Consider the following 18,383-nt stretch of genomic DNA (forward strand, 5'->3'; position numbering starts at 1 on the left):
GCTATCCAGGTGGGCACTAAATAAGAATGATACGTGCATTTCAGATGGTCACAAAGAGAAGTAAAATTACTCATTTATGTCGTTTTGAGCATATACCGGTGCATCTGTGCTTGAGTACAGCATGTGACGTGCGTGAAACACAAATAGACAGAAATACAGTGTTGTGTTGTGTATTCACTCAAAGTCAGTGCTGAGAGATTCACACATTTTACTGCTTCCTGGAACAATGCCACTGATTGGTAACTCGTTGACAAGACGAGGAAGATAAATGCAAGATGATCCTGGAGGTTTTTGTTTGAACAAACACAACAAGCTGGTTTCCCCTATAATATCCGACAACTGGTGATATCACCTGAAAGAATATATTTGATTTCTGGCATTATGAACATAGGACCGCTCAAGTAAATGGAATATTTCCAATATATTCCCCATATTGAACTGCTAAAGGAACATTACGTGACAAGGCCTTCCCAACCACCTTATCAAAGTAGTGCCCAGAATGATACAAAGTGCTTTGGACAGAAAGCTGGCAGCCATATTAAACCTCTTCCCATTTCTGTTGATATTTAAATAGACAGTTAGCCAGCATGCTAGTGAATGGCCTGACAGTATATATATATTTATATTTTTAAGCTTCAGCAAAGTCATGTGGCTCTCTCCTTACTCATACATTGCAAAAAGATGAGATTGTGTGTTGACACCACATGTCAAAACATAAACTTGTGATATCACAAAAGTATCTTAAGGCTAATGATATCACAAAAGTATCTTAAGGCGAATGATATTTATATTATGAAATTTAAAAGAATGTTTTTGTTTTCCAGTGTCATACCAATGTGCCAGCCTGTTTGGTTCCTCAGTCACAGCTAGTATGAATATCTACAAATGCACCTAAAAACAGCCCACAAACAGGCCAAACTCTCTGTCCAAAGAACAGACTAAATGTTGATGGGGAAAACACTGAGAACAAAATTATTACTTTCCCATTAAAGGCAAGAACATGTACTTGTTGCCAGAAAAATCCTGCTCATCTTCTCTAATTAGAAGTGGTTCATTGCGTATAGACGAGTCCTGGTAGCAGAAGTTATTTGAGTAATTTGGTGACGCTCCCTAGAGAGTATAATGTGGAATTCGACAAGCGCTTTTGTTTCCACATTATTTAAGATGAATTAAGAGCTAATTTCATGTTTACGGAGCTGCCTGACGAGCCCCATCAGAGCATGAAATAGCTGACGTGTAATTTACTACCTGTGAAGGACGGAGAGGGAGATTTCTCACATTTTGAACACAGTGAAGATGTTTTGCTACTAAGGCTAGTTTTGAAGAATCCTTAGTAGAAAGCTGCAGAAGCCAGGAAGAGATTACACTACATTACATTCATTCAGCAGAGGTATTTATCCAGAGCGACGCATATAAAGACATCACAGGAGAACCGTTAGTGTGTAACAGAACAGCAGAAGCAAAGCTAGTTAAGCAGTGCTAACCCTGTATTTCACACTATGAGAGAACTCTGGATTACAATCTCTTCCGCAGCAAAATGTCTATCGAGACGGGTGGGAAGAATCTGGGGTAAGGTCTGCTTGTCGAAAGCCAGATTTTGGTCCTGAATCCCTCCAGTCAATGGGTAGAAATGGGGTTGAAAACAAATCACATGGGCAAGTACCAAAAACCAACCATTTCATTTTAAGTTCAGTCAATTCATAAAAGTAGCAGACATTCACTTCATCAATGAAAAAATGTTCTATGGGGGATTTTTCAATTGTTTAATTGAATATGACTTAATTTCCCAAATTGTCTAAATGGAAAAGTAGTGCCTGGGAAAGGGATATCAAACTATGTAACATTTATTCCGTTTGAACCCCACAGTTAAAATCAGCACCGATATAAGTGTTGCAGTCTGTCCTACTCTCCCCAGAAACTTGACCATTGTGCCTTTTGGCCTTGGAAAATAAATAGTGTGGACTCTGAAAGCCAAATCAATCACTTCAACAAGCAAGTAAGAGCTGAAATGTGGAAAACCAATGGAGGGGCCGGTCCAGCGCTGGAGCTTGAGATCTCTGTCCTAACAGCTTAAGTTTCTCTGCATATACTGATCTTCTTTTTTTACCATAGCATCTTTTCAATCACAAATATCGTTAGCTTAGCTGTAGCAATGCAGCGACTAATTTATCCCATAAGCCACTTTCCCTTCATTCTTTCTCACTGGTGGAAGACATTTTGAAATCCTTTCACTTACAGGGTATTTCACTAATGCTGATTATCTGCTGGCACACACTGAAGTGCGCTTTCGAGAGCAAAGATACACGGGTGATTCTCTGAGATAGCGGTTGTTTGCACACACTTCTTTCCCCTGGCATACAGCCGAAGCTCCTTTCGCACTGAAGAGGGTCTCTTGAGACGAGTGCGACAGAGAATGGGTGTCTCTCGCTAACCTGATAGCATTAGCATAGCACATAATCAGCGAGATGTCTTTCGCATTTAGGAACCTTGACTTTAATTAGAATTAGATTTTTTTTTTTTTTTAATGAATCCATAAAACCGCAGGCTAATTTCATCTTTTTTATTTTAATGTACAAGTGTAAACTTGGTTATTTAGTTTGATGTTGAACCTTACCCCAAAACGCCAAATGATAATTTAACACTGAATATTTTTTTTTTAAATGCAATAAAGAATTAAAAAAAGGAAAATTTGAAGCAGCCTTCAAAAAGCCAAAATTTAAAAAATGAAATATCTCATATATACATATTTATAATATAAATAACCTTTTTTTTATAATAATAAAGAGGGGAGAAGCCATCGTAAAGCCACAGTGTTGCCATGAGAACCAGGCCCCTGAGGCCTTCTCCTCTGTCAGCAGTAACCTTTGACCCAGAAAGAGTTAACTCCACCTCCTCAGAGAGAGGCCATGCTTCATGTGCTTTAACTGCTTTCTTTTTTAACTCTTCCATCAATCAAACAGCAATTTCCTCTTTGCCTTTAACTTCTGTCACAGCTCTTTGTGAGTTTGTTTTTGTGAGTATTGTAACTAGTCTTGCCATGTTAGAGTAACAAGATACTTTTAGAGAGACATTTTCTGAGAGACATTTAGTGAGCTCTTGGAAATGTAGATATGCATGATATATTAGATAAGAATTATGAGGAACATTTATTATTTTTACTATTTTTTATTATTACATTCGATTTGAAAAATGTTTTATGATTTGTAAGCTTTAAATTAAACAGAGAAATAGAATTTACTCTGAGGACAAAGATGGAGCATAAGAGAGAGAGGGAGAGAGAAAGAGGGAGAGAGATGGAGAGAGACGGAAAGAGAGAGGGAGAGGGAGAGAGAAAGAGGGAGAGACGGAGAGAGAGAGAGGGAGAGGGAGAGAGACGGTAATCTCCCTGCATGCTGCAGTGTGGGAGTACACCAGTGTGGACAGACCTCGGCAGGACAGCTGCCAACTTCACCGATCTTTATCGTCGGAGAGATAGCATATTTCTTTTTTCCCCCCAAGGTCCATATCAGTACACGCAATGTGCAAACTGTTGAGAACGTGCGTCTCCTCGGGAGCGTCAGAAGGCTGTAGTGTATGACCAGGCACCTTGGTCCAGCAGTGCTCTACCACTGTGGCAGGTTTAAACCAAGCAGTTAGTAGCGGTAAGCAGTTTATCACAACAGAGGTACGGTACTCTGAGCTCCTTTAAATTTAATATGGGACATAGGTTCAAAAACTATTTTGTACTTTTAGTGCTTGACAACAATTATGGCAACAATAAATGGCAGCAATGGAATACCATTCTGTTTGTTGTGACGATGACGCTAGGCTACTTGGTAATCATGGCAACGTATGGTGATTGCAAAGCCTCACCTCCTACCAGCCTTAAGTCCACTCAGAAAATGTAGGAGCTTGGAATCAGCCACTAGGAGGCCTTCCCCGGAGCATCATACACAGACTCCCCTGCCCTGGGCAGCCATGTGACGTCTGGCTGTGATGACATCCCTGCAGACCCAGTAAAAGTGAGACTTGGTCCCTTGGCTGGGAACCTTGGTCTTTACTTATCCGTGCTAATCATATCAGTTTCTGTGTCATCATGACCTGCAAGGGCAGTGTTTGTAGTAGACATGCTGTCATTCCACACACAAACACACACACACACAGATAAACCCATACAGACACACACACAAATATATGCATATGAGCCAACGGGTAGATTCTGGCATGCTCAATCATGAAACCCTGGTCCTGGAGAGCCACAGGGCTGGGACCCCAGCAGACCCTACAGCTCTCCAGGACCAGGGCTGGGGACCCCAGCAGATCATGTAGCTGTGACCATTGGCCCACAATCTGCACCCATCAATCTGTGTCATCCAAGTCTCCCTTAGCAACCCAAGATGCGGGTGGGGCACACCAGAGAGCAGGCCTATCAGTGGCACTTGTAGCCACCTTTGAGAATCCAAACAGACCCCTACCTCTCCTTCTCTTTGAACACAAACGTGTGTTCCCAACAAGGAGCCTTTGTGTCCAGCAGAGGGTTAAGGGTCATCAAACCCCTCAATTCCTTCAAACGCCTTACCTCCACTGCCCCACTCCCACTCTCCCTCTCTCTCCCACTCCCTCTCTCTCCCCACTCCTTCTCTCTCCCCCTCTCTCTCTCTCTCCCCACTCCCTCTCTCTCCCCCTCTCCCTCTCTCCCACTCCCTCCCACTCCCTCTCTCTCTCCCCCCACTCTCCCCCCTCCCCACTCCCTCTCCCCCCGACTCCCTCTCCCCCCACTCTCTCTCCCCCCACTCCCTCTCTCCCTCTCTCTCTCTCCCACTCCCTCTCCCCACTCCCTCCCTCTCTCTCCCTCTCTCCCCCAGCACAGTCCAATGATCACTACACAGTTTTTTCATCCCTTCTGTGGATCTGAAAGGACGATAACATTGAATAATCCATCCATCCATCGATTCATCCAGTATCTAGTATTCCTGGTGGTGGAGCCTATCCCAGCATGCATTGGGTGAGAGGCAGGAACACACCCTGGACAGATCGCCAATCCACAGGGCACACACACCATTCACTAATAGAATACAAAGGTAAAAATAAACCCTAACCCTATCAGGAATTCATGAAAAGGTGAATGTCAAACCCTGAGCCCTGAAATTAGTGATGGTTTCTGGGTAACAGGAGCCTTGGGTGACATTGGGAAGCAGTAGCAAAAGTGTGCGATCTCTTAAATTTCTTACTTTAAACAAATTAGCCTGATTAGCCAACTGTTTCGAAATTGTATTCAAGCCTTGATTCCATGTAGCCAAAGACAGGGATCCCCTCTCCTCCTCCATCACACAGAGATTGTGTTTCCCCCGGCTTTTGTCCCAGTCCCAGCCCCTCCACCCCCCCCCCCCCGTCCCGCTGGTGGGGGGACCCTGATCAAAACCCCATTGTGATGTGCAAAGCTAACACAAGCGGGAAATGAGTAAAGATCACTCTTGCATAAGATTCTTATTTTGCCCTTCACCTGGCTCCCATTACCGTTGGGGTATTATTCCTAATAAATCCCACATGAGACCCTCCAACCCCCCCCTCCAACCCCATTGACCATTCTCCGTACCGCTGAAGCCAAAATGGGCAATGGGCATTCTGTACTGGAATTACACGATAGCAAACTGTTGCCAACTCAAACCTTAGGCAGCACAAAAGATGGAAGGATCACAAGAGTTTAGTATCAGGTTCATCGGTGTGAACTCTGCCTTCATGTTGACCATCTTCCTTGCTTTCGTACCGTGAAATCACAAATCCATTGCTGCTTGTTGGCTTCACTGGGATTCTCTCCAGGAAGTCTGCTGTTAGAGTCAGCACTCAGAATCATCCTTGTTTTGGACAGAAGAGCCCTGTGGCCCCAAGCAGCACCAGAAACCAGAAACAGACCAGACATTCATGGGACAGCCACAACCAAAACCTTTGAAAAAAATTTTCAATTGTTTCTGCTAAAATTCCCAGATGAACTTTTCCACACAGATCAAAAGGCAACCAATACAGCGCACTGGTCTGTGCCTTTGCCCTCTCATGACCAGCCAGCTAGTCAGCGGGCCAGAGACTCTGAGACTAAACAAATCAGCCTTTACTTTTCAGAGACTCTAAGACACAAAGGAAGAATCTCATGTAAGTTCAGAGACTTCAAAAAGTTAAGGAATGAGCCTACGCTAGAGACTGCTGGTAAAGAGTCGATCTAAGGCACGTGCATCTTGACACTGTATCCCCAGCCAATAACAGGGCGGTATGAGGAGCATGAAGATGAGGAAGAGAACAGCTCACTCGATCACCACCACCCATAACCCCCGCCCCAGGTTCACCCCAAAGGGTCACAGGGTCCGATTGGTTTAACCTTCATCACCCGCGGCGCAGGAGGTGGGAGGAGCACAGTGAGGAGGAGGTGGGAGGAGCACAGTGAGGAGGAGGTGCATGCACGGCCATTTTGTTGCTCATGAAATTCCTCTTCAGGTGGATTCCCACTTGTTTTTGCCGAATGCGTTTATGGAAATTAAATGAAATTAATGATGTTGTGATCTACAGTATTTGATGGTGTTCTATGGTGATCGAAGGCATTCTAGAATGTTCTATAGTGATCTACAGTATTCGATGGTGTTCTATGGTCATCTACAGTATTCAATGGTGTTCTATGGTGATCTACAGTATTCAATGGTGTTCTATGGTGATCTACAGTATTCAATGGTGTTCTATGGTGATCTACAGTATTCGATGGTGTTCTGTGGTGATCTACAGTATTCGATGGTGTTCTATGGTGATCTACAGTATTCAATGGTGTTCTGTGGTGATCTAAGGCATTCTAGAGTGTTCTATAGTGATCTACAGTATTTGATGGTGTTCTATGGTGATCTAAAGTATTCAATGGTGTTCTATGGTGATCTACAGTATTCGATGGTGTTCTGTGGTGATCTACAGTATTCAATGGTGTTCTATGGTGATCTACAGTATTCGATGGTGTTCTATGGTGATCTACAGTATTCGATGGTGTACTATGGTGATCGAGGCTATTCGATGGTGTTCTTTGGTGATCGAGGCTATTCGATGGTGTTCTGTGGTGATCTACAGTATTTGATGGTGTTCTGTGGTGATCTACAGTATTCGATGGTGTTCTATGGTGATCTACAGTATTTGATGGTGTTCTATGGTGATCTACAGTATTCGATGGTGTTCTATGGTGATCTACAGTATTTGATGGTGTTCTATGGTGATCTACAGTATTCAATGGTGTTCTGTGGTGATCTACAGTATTCGATGGTGTTCTATGGTGATCTACAGTATTCGATGGTGTTCTATGGTGATCGAGGCTATTCGATGGTGTTCTATGGTGATCGAGGCTAGAGAGAGGGGGGAGCAATGGGGAGAGCGATGGGGAGAGATAGGGAGAGAGCGATGGGGAGAGAGGAGGTAGAGAGAGCAATAGGGAGAGAGGAGGGAGAGAGAGAGGGAGAGAGAGGGAAGGAGAGAGGAGGGAAGGAGAGAGGGCAGTGGGAAGGGAGGAAAGGCAGAGGGACCCACCAGGATAGAAGAGAGGAAAGAGTGAGTAGAGAGACAGGCAGGATTTGGGAATAAGATAAAAACACTGACATAAAAAGATGAGTGAGAAAGCAAGAAACAGCAAGAGAGAGAGAGACAGAGAGTGAGAGAGCAATAGAGTGACAGAGAGAGCGTGAGAGAGAGAGAAAGAGAGTGAGAGTGAGGGAGAGCGTGAGAGAGCATGAGAAGGAGAGAGAGAGGGAGAGAGAGTGAGAGAGCGAGAGAGAGTGAGAGAGGAAGCGAGAGAGAGAGAGTGAGAGAGAGAGGAAGCGAGAGAGCGAGAGAGAGTGAGAGTGAGAGAGAGAGAGGGAGGGGGAGAGGGAGAGGGAGAGAGAGAGAGAGAGAGAGAGAGAGGGGTTTTAGTTCATTGTGTGTGCGTGCCCTGAACCCCCCACCCCACCCGCTGACACAGCAGTGAGGGCCTATCACCAGGGACAGACAGCTGCTATTAAACCCTGATTGTTTCAGGTTCAGCGGGTGTGAAAGGGGCTGATCCCAGTGAGGGTGGTCTGTGGGGGCTGTGGGGGCTGGGGGGGCTGGGGGGGCTGTGGGGGGATCATGTGACTCGGCCCTGAAAGGAATCCGCTGGTAAAGCTTGCCACTTGTCGCCGCCTGCCCTGGTCCCTGAACACTTTCTCACCACCTTCAACATCTCAGCACCTTCTGCTGCCTTCTCTCATCTCATCACACATTATTTTGGCCAAAGCCAAAGCCAATTCACAGTTTTATGTAAAAGTTTTTAAATTGTTTTTAAAATGTTTTTTTTTGGTGAGAAGACCCTTTGTGATGAAATAACCATCTTGCACATCTTTCTTAAGAAAGTTGGGCCATTGTGGTATGATTGTACTTTCCAGAATGGCCACCCCAGAGAGGCTGCAACACAACTATGATGTCTAATGATCAGAGACGTGGTTATTTTTTAACAGCAGTGATGTGCAACAACACCACTGGGACTGAGGTTCATATCTCCCATCCCTGCCACTACATTTCAAAACTAAGTTTTGATTGAGGAAAATACTAAAAAGGTGACATTAAAAAAACACCATGAAGCAGGAGAGATCATTGGCTCATTCCAATCACATATTTCTTATATCTACTCCAGGCTCCACCCATTGGGAGAGGAGAGAAAAAGAGGCAAGAAATGAAGACCCCTGTCCAGAAAACGTGAATGAGGCAAATGGAAGTCCCTTCCTCCTCCAAACGTCACTCTGAAGCCTGGTCAGTTACAGATGTGGCAGATGGGGAGAGGTGGGCCTCTGGTCACTGGTCTTTTATATTTCTGAAAAAATAATTCTGCAAAGGGTGCGCTGATGTTTCCTTGCCAAAAGGAAAGACTGGGAGTTCCTAAAAGCTATTATAAGTAACTTTTAACAGGTTGAAATGACCTTAAAGGTAGGAATACACCCTGGACAGGTCGCCAGTCCATCACAGGGCACACACACCATTCACTCACACACTCATACCTACGGGCAATTTAGACTCTCCAATCAGCCTAACCTGCATGTCTTTGGACTGTGGGAGGAAACCAGAGTACCTGGAGGAAACCCACGCAGACACGGGGAGAACATGCAAACTCCGCACAGAGAGGCCCCGGCCGACAGGGATTCGAACCCAGGACCTCCTTGCTGTGAGGCGGCAGTGCTACCCACTGCACCATCCATGCCGCAATAGGTGAGATGTTTGTGTTAAATTGTTACAAGACCATTGCAAATCCCTTCCAATCATTGAAAAAGGCTCACTGACATGTTGACTCGCCCTCTGCCTGTATTTATAGTCCTTAAATTCTCGTTTGAAAATATACAGTTGACAGCCCGATACTCTGTACCAAAACATTGCATAACTGTGGAATAATTCAAGCTCATTGGTTGACAATTGGTTCTAATTGCCACAGCCAATGGCGTTTCAACATCAGCGCCTTCACAAGAAGGGGGAGGGATAAACAGTGTTGTGGTTTGAAGGCGTTTGTTGCTGCTATTCCTCTCTTGACCGTTAGAAGTCCGAAATTACCTATTGTACCTTTAAAATTGCTCTTTCTTATTTGACAGTGTAAGAAAGAGTATATTTCCACCTTGCCCCTGGAAGACTAAATGTCAGGCTGTAAAACCCAGCCACTGACGTCACACCCCGGCCAGCCATCACTGACAGGAAACTGTGCCACCTGCACGTGACTGTGTTAATTAGACTTAATTATGTCGGATTAAATCCATCACACCTCAATGAAGAGGTGAGAATTGTGTCAACTACTTGTGAGATTGCACTACAATTTAGCCTAATACATGCTCCCATCATTCTCGGAAAGTTCTAGGACCAAGACAAATTTGTTTGTGAAGAAACACAACATTTTACGGAATCCACGGAACTGCCGTATATGAGATGGCCTGGCTGTGACGGCCATGGCTTTGCTAGTGTAAATTTTCTGAACTGAAACCCTAAACAACTGCAAGACAGACTTCGCAACAGTTGCTGTTTGTAGCCTATGCGCTTGAACTTCAGGAGCAACTCGTCCATAAATCGCATAATGAATACAAGCTTAAACCGTCCAGTTTTAGAGGCTAAATGGACTCTCATTAGGGATAATTACTCAGATTAGTCAAGATTACATAGGTTTTACTAAATATTCCTCTTTATCGCCCTCTCTCTCACACACGCAACATGTGATACTGGGCATTAAACATACGGAATCCCAAGACGAGAGAACATTAAAAAATATATATATTTCGTTCATTTTGAAGATGGAATTGTCACAGAAATTCTACAAGAAAATAGCAATCTAATACAAGTGCTAATACAAGGATTTGCAGTCTGTGGGATTAATTTCCATTTGTAGAGGGGGTGAACATCACAGGTCACAAACGGAGCTCCACATTTACATTATTCTGCCGATACGCTGACTTCCTATGCATTTGAATTTGGAATTAACAGACAGTGACACGCACTTCTGTAACTCAATTGTTATTATTTTAAATTACGCGCCTTACTTTCTTAAACGGTTGTTAAGGCCATTCCGTCTTTTTCGACAGTTCTTCACAAAACTCATTGCATACTTCAGACCGCGATTAAAATACACGAATAATAGTAGTAGTAGTAATAATAATAATAATGATAATAATTCATGCTTAGTCTCGGATCATCAGACTGACATGCGCAGTAACGATGTGCAGATACGCTGTAGCTTCAGACAGACCCGATGTAATCGTTTGAAGAATTCTGGCAGTTAATCACTAAATGTGTCTGTCCCATTTTTCACTAGGCGACTGCTTGGAGATATGACTGCTCACTACTTATGATCGCATCAGAACTACCGTGTGAACAGGTGAATATTACTGTGTTCAGATACAGAGGTTTAATTTACCCTTAAATTGCCATTTGGTATGTAGCCTATATCTTAAAGCACTCCAAGTGAATTCTGGGAAAATTAAAAAGGAACTGAAACTGTAGCCAAGGCCAAAGGAACACGTTAAGCCTTCCAAGTAGACGTCCCGCGAAACGGTACCTAAGTGGCTTGTTTGTAAACGCTAAAATAATTTGCAAAACATAACCCATACATAAAAATATATACATGACAATAATATACACAAAACAGCCACGTGCCTGTTATGATTTCAGTGCCGTGTGTGCATAGACAAGTACAGGACTTTGTTTCCAAGGAAACGCGGCGAAGTCGCCCCTCCTGCGCGCATGTAAATAATGTATTATTCCCGGTAATTACAGCTTTCTCCAAGCCACGTCAATATCCAGTCTAATTCCTGTAGCACTTTCCAGGAGGGTAAGAAACAACGTGTTGCCGAAACCCCCACTCTCTCTCATTCGCAGATGCCTCTGCACCACCGTCTCCCTGCCAGGGAAAAGCTGGTTTCATCTGGGACAGGTCAGCTGCCCAAATATAACATTTTAAGTCAGCGGTTGGTTGGGCTTTCTTCTACACCCCCAAATATTTTTATACGTACTCGCTCATAGGCGCGGGTTTACACAACCGCCCACCCACACACCTCGACACACGCATAGACTCATAAACCATTATTTCAATGTAGGCCTGCTTCTTTGCTGCTTTTGAGTGTTCAGCTCATACAAACACAGACTATTATCGCTGTTGCTTTTGAAATGCAGTACTTCTGACAGAATATATTTCACATTTAAAATGGCGGATTTAGGCCATTCCACTTTCTGTCTAAACAGAAGAACGCAGAGTAGAGGAGAACATAGGAGGGCTACCTTCTCCTCATGAATAACTGTCACGGGTGCAGTCATTAAATACAGGGTCCCCAGATATAGCACACCTCATCTCTCTGTTCCAGGGCCTCAAACCATTCACTAAAAAAGAATATAGAATTTGTGTTCAATTCAATTTAAATTCTACCACTTCAGGAAATTAAATGACATTACATATCATTACAGGCATTTAGCAGACCATCTTATCCAGAGTGACATACACAGCTACGTCTGCTAAATAAGATGTAATCTGATGTGCCATGCTCAAGGATAAAGTGACAGTGTCCTACCAGGGAATCAGACCTGAAATCTTTAGGATACAAGCCCAGTTCTCTAAACATTACACTACACTGCCACACTTGCAACTAAAATTCAACTTCTGAATTGAAAATTGCCCATCATGTCCTATAGAGAGTTTTAAATGAATCACCTATATTTCAGTTAATTTCCTGAATTAACAGAACTGAGACGGAACTAACCATTACCCTCTAAGCACTTGTGCGGGTTGAAAAGTTTTGGTATTGCCCTTCTTCCACAATTAATGACATTATATCACTACTGAATGTGGCATATTCCTCATTGTGTGATTACACACAACCTACAGTCTACCATAAACTGCACACCTCTCAGAATATCACACTGTACCAGATTGAAAACACAAGTTAAATAGAAGTGAACATTAATCTGACATTTTTACAGTATGCTTCTGGACAGCATTAATGCCCATTCAGACTCTCACCAACTTCAAAGGCACCAAATGTAAAATAATTATCTGCTTAATCCAATACCAGAAGGCACTTTAGTTGCATTGACATACTGTACTGTACATATGGCTTAACCAATACCTTTTGGGACCATTCTATTATTCCATATTTAACATTTCTTCTTCTTTTAAAATATAAAATCAAAAAAGTATGTGACAAGCCAACAAATTGGTTTCTGCCATGCCAGATGGTACATAATTCAAATACGTAAATCAGAATATGATGCAAGTCATATTATTACACAAAGTGATCTGCTGTGGTCTCCTAGGCACAGAGCCCGTGCAGCATACATAGGATTTTGGATGAGAAACTAGGACACTACAGCTGAAGAAACTTTGAGCCAAACTAATGGCTCACTAATACTCTTACATTGCTGGAGCTTGTATGAAAACACACTTAGTGGTGCACTGGCCTCATTCCCCTCAGTGGGGTTGCCACAGAGTGGGCTGGAACCGTGGCTACATGGAACCATGCTAATCTGCTGTGCTAATTTATTTTAGGTATAGAGGTTTGTTAGTTGGCAATCCAGCAAAGATTATGACATCTGCACTCCATTACGTGAGCGAAGGCCAGTGTTATCCACACATGCTGTTAGCCAGCTCCAGGGTAATGCTCACTCTCTGTATGCTGCTGTTAAAGAGGCCATGTGGTAAGCCGTACAATGCTACGTCGCTACGCTGGTCAGAACATAACTATCACTGCTTCCCAGGCTCCTCGAAACAGTGGGTTTCATTTCAATTTTGGGGAATAAAAATGAAATTAGAACAGGGCTACTGCAGGTATTTGCTCCAACCATGTTGCACCACTTGATTTCACAAATTATTTAATCTGCTTGGTTCAGGAAGAGAGGTAATTGGTGAAATCAGGTGGTGTAGGGCATGGTTAGACACTGCGGCCCCCAGGACCAGAAGTTGAGTAGCATGGTTAGACTAACTGAGGGCACCAAATTCATTCATATGAAAATAATAATAATAATTTGGAGTGATGTATCTCCCATGTCTCCCCCCAAAATCTAGCCCTACACCTGGAAATATGATGATGATCTAATTTTACACACATAACCTAAAATCTACCTCTATGTGATTTGTGTTTACTATCAGAATGGCATCATGATTTTAATCACTGATTTCAGGTCCCACTGATTTCTGCACTGTGTGTACATGTTAGTGATAGAACCATGCTTGTTTGTTTTTTAACTCTGCAAGGGTACAGGCAAAACTTTTTAAAACCACTTGTACACTTACCATATTAGGCCATACCTAGACCATCAAATATGTGCTATAAGCATTGAGTGCCTTTTTGCTCGCACACACCAAGCAACTCTGTTATGTAGCATGTTTGAGATCTCAATGAAACAAACATATAATGTTATACAAATAATGTTAACCAATCACATTTCCAGGAGCCAAGTCAAAGCAGTTCAAGGCAGGTGGTTTTTCAGCAAATCAGCTCCAAGAGTCCATTTAGAGACCATTTTAGCCGATGCCAGTAAAATGGACCGCAGAAAATGATCGACCGTGATAACAGACATGTACATGAAATCACTCTGAGCATACCATACCATCTGAGTTAGGTACATCTCCTGCTGTCACGTTTAATAAAAAAAAATCTAAATATGTAAATATAACTTACTTTTCCATTAAGATAAATCAGAACATCGCTGTATATACGAACAGTGAAGTAAAGCACTCTGTTTAAACCAAACCAAATACCTTCCTGTCATGTAGGCTAGCCAGTTGTTGCCATTTACCAAGAATAGGGCCTACAATTTTTACAGCATAAAAGAACACATCGAAACATCTCATACCAAATTAGGCTAGTTTGATGAATGCGCTTTTTTTCTTAAATCAGTGGGCATTTAATTAATTGTATTGCTACGTCTTGCTTTAGTCATATTCCTATAAAGGGTTGCTGTAATAAGAAGGCCATTTCTTATCGTCGAATTTAAAGTTTTCACACGTTGTTTTTCCGCAGTTGATCGAAGCTAGCCGTATGCAATAATGATGTCGTTTCGTGGTGGGTCCTGACAGATACCGACATTTGGAAAAGATATTGGCACCCCAAGTATTTCAGGTTACAAGAAACAGCTGTTACGAGACTGCCCTACGACCCTCGGAGGAATTCTCCTCCCTCCGTAGACAGCGAGATGGCTTTTGGTGTGGGTTATTCTTTAAGCAATCCCAGTTTTCTTTTACGAGCAAATTAATTAATTAATTAATTAAATACATCGTCATTAAAAAAATAAATAAAAAGGTTGCCATGCACACAATTCATATAGGCTATGGCCTACTATAAGCTACGGAACAAAACGTGGTGGCAATCTATATATCCGTGATAATGGTAGCCTAAGTTAAATAATGTTTTCAGTGGTTAGGTTATGGTGGTGATAGAGAACGAAATCCAAGAAAAGGAATTTAATTGAAACAAGTGCCTACATCCACAGCCTGTAATCTTTAAGGTAGTCTCTTATCTGTAGACTATGTTAAATGGGTAGGTTCGTTAATGTGTTTTAGTCTATGGCTAATCTAGTTGCACGACGTGAACTGCAATGCTCTCAAAGCATTTTGTTTTCCTTTAAAGGGGTGTTTCGTTTTTCGTGTGTCAATGGTCATATTTTCCACATGAGCTTATCTCAGACTCCTATTAATGAAGCGATTATGCATTGCTAATCAACACTAAGACATACATACTTGTCCACTGAGGTCCAATTAGGCTACTTTGCGAAATAGACTGTCGTCTGTAACAGCCACTGGTCAAAAGATTCTTGGTCGTAATACTGGGAGACACACACTGATGTGAAAATGACAATCTGACTGAAAAGCAATTAAGAATTGAGGAAACAAATGGGAATAAATACGAAAAGATAGGTACCTCTTTTGGAAAGTTGAAACAGCATCAGTTGGTGGCCTTAATTTGATCCCAGCAAACTCGGGTTTCCTTGGAGGGATTTTGGCGAAGACGACTGCGAGCGTCCCGCTGGGGGTTAGAGAATTTCCAATAGAGCCCCCCTTTTCTTTCTCGGACGGACACAAATCTCAGATACAGATGGAGACGATCCGAGATCCAACACTTTTTTGATTCCCTCTGTCGTTGCGCCGCAGTCTTTTTCGTTTTTGTGGTAACTCCTTAAAGTTTCCTCAGAGTTTAGTCTAAAAAACAGCGGAAGGCACAAAATACTGACCCGCATTCGGTAACCGTGTCCCGTCAGCCCGAAGTAGTAGAGTCTGTGCAAAACCCCTCTCCCTCCCTCTCTCTTTCTCAGACTCCGTGGACCACCCCGAAACAGGAAGTTAACTTTTTGTTTTTCTAAAAAAGAAAAGGCTGTGCCACTGCTGTGGTGCTCTACCGCGTCTGTAGGTTTCCCCTGCATCGAGCACAAATTAAACCTTTGAGGAACAGCAAAATAGACTATTATAATGCGACGATAATAATACTAATACTAATACTAATGCTAATAATACGAATTATTATCATAATAACAATAATAACAGTAATATGCTTAGCAATAAGCAACCAGAAATATTGGCCAATAATATCTTAGTTAGAACGTAATAGTTTTATTAGCTTTGGGTACTTTGTTGTAATACAAAAGTTTAGAAATAACTTTTGGAGTTTTACACAGTAGTCTTCCTGTGACGTTCAGCTGCGTGTGTGGCGAGGGATGCTGAAGCTCGCCCTCATCTCAACACGCTGTCTCGCCAGAATTCACGGTGCCTCCTAAAACCTGGAATGGATTTAGGCAGTTGGGTCGGAGGGATAAAACGGGCCCGGGGAATGGGTCTGCACGCGCTCGGTCTGACACAAGAAAACTACAAGTTTGTGGAGAACCTATTTCAGATTCAGAGTCCACATGAAAGACAAGACATAACATACAATTGATCATATACAAGAGATCATAAAAAACATAATCATTGTTTAAAATATATATTAATGTCTGGACACTGGTACCAATGTCTCCACAGCTGGATTAACCAGGTTTAATGAATAATTCCAACATTTCCTTTGTATCAATACATTGTGCGGACACATAAGTCTTTTAGTCCTTTGCTTAACCCCTTAAGTATGACGTACCCCCCCCAAAAAGGTTACTATTCTTGAACCCTTTTGACTACAGTCATAATCCTGCTCTCTTCTAAAAGGCAACTCTTTGGGGGTTGTCTTCCAAGAGTCGGAATTACTGTAAATATTACTGAAGTAAAGTTACAGAAGCTCAACCACAGTGAAAGTGGAAACTTTTTTTCTCACTGAAAATGTTTTATGTTTTTGACTGGATACATGTTATTGTGGCTGTGGCCTGTGTGCTTAGAAACACAATGGAGCCACAGTCACAACACTGGACAAATCCCCTTTCAAATATGAGGACATTCTGCATTGTTTTTTCTAATCTATGCATTTTGCTTACTAAATTATACAACACTTTTTATCCTGAAAAAAAATTTAGATGTAGGCATCGCAAAATAATTTTGTTTTGGAAAACAACTTTTTTTGGCATAAAATCTCAAGCACTGTTTTTGCCAAAGCACTTTTCATGCATATTGAAATGCTTTTTGGATATGCTTTAGTCGTAAATTCAATAACGTCCCCGTAGTTGGTTCTTTGATGAGCTGAATTTTCTTACACATGGATGGGGGTAATACTTTTTCTCTGCAACTACGTTACAAATACTAGTCAGAGATGGTTGTACTTGGGCTCGTCATCTTTGGGAGAGCCTATACAAAATGTAGATACTAGAATTTATATGTACAAGTACATTTGTAGAAGTATACAACAGCAAAACAGACAACAATGATAATTCCTCCAGAAACAATGGATCTTCTATCAACGTTTCTCCGAGTTAGAACATTTTTATAATGAGAAACTATGATGCATTTGGTCCACTGGACATTTGACCTGAAAAGGACACTGACATTACTATATTTCCTGTCATCTATGGATTTCCAAAATGCAGAGAAGGTGAAGTCCTCCGACACATGTTTTGCCACCCAGATGTTACAAAATAAGGAACTGTTTTTGCTAAAGCAATGGCATCTTAAAATAGGTTATGCAGATAGAACCGTGATTTTTAATGCTTTCAAACTGTTTTCAAATGGTTGTAACTATATATCCTGTTACTATAGTGATTGACAATTACGCCCTGAGAAAAGGATTGAATAAAAAAAACCTTCACTTGCCCTGCCCTGGGCCGATGAGACGTAAGGGGATACATTATTCTTGCATATTTGCTGTTTATAATACTCATCACAGAATGATTATTGATTTTAGGGGCGTATTATTGTCATGCAACAAAAGTTGTCATTGTAAATTCAGTTTTTAATATTATTTCAAAGTTTGGAACAAGTTGACTGTAAAATCTAAAGGAAGGTGATGTTCTTTAGACGGTGCCATTTTAGGTATTTAGCAGAAGGTCTTGTCCATAGCAGCAGATTACATACAATCCACTCATACAGCTGGACACTTCACTGAAGAGATAGGTATTATTACCTTGAGGTGATAGTTTAGTGCCTTGAAGAAATAGAGGTTGGTGCCTTGAAGAGATAGAGGTTAGTGCTTTGAAGAGATAGAGGTTAGTGCCTTGAAGAGATAGAGGTTAGTATTTTGAAGAGATAGAGGTTAGTGCCTTGAAGAGATAGAGGTTGGTACCTTGCTCAAAGGTACAAGTGCTGTGGCCCATCTCAGAATCAGACTATGTTGCATACAACATATTATATACTGTGCAATCTGTCAGTATTTGGACAGTGAAGCAATATCTGTTGATTCTGTACTCCAGCACATTGAATTTGAACTGAAATTATGAATATGAGGTTAAAGTGTAGACTGTCATCTTAAATTTGAGGGTATTTATATCCATAGCAGGTGAGCTGCTGG

At 42.0% G+C, this 18,383-nt stretch overlaps 1 protein-coding gene across 1 annotated transcript in view; it reads right to left on the reverse strand.

Moving 5' to 3' along the window:
- The window catches only part of gli1 (GLI family zinc finger 1), an 87,763-nt gene extending 72,032 nt beyond the window's left edge, over window positions 1–15,731 (reverse strand). The window contains exon 1 of the mRNA XM_061218826.1: window positions 15,390–15,731. The gene's annotated coding sequence lies outside the window, so the exon portion shown is untranslated. The remainder of the gene's footprint in view (window positions 1–15,389) is intronic.
- Between the last annotated feature and the right edge of the window lie 2,652 nt (window positions 15,732–18,383).

This window comes from Conger conger, chromosome 14, assembly GCF_963514075.1.
Source record: "Conger conger chromosome 14, fConCon1.1, whole genome shotgun sequence".
Classification (NCBI taxonomy): domain Eukaryota; kingdom Metazoa; phylum Chordata; class Actinopteri; order Anguilliformes; family Congridae; genus Conger; species Conger conger.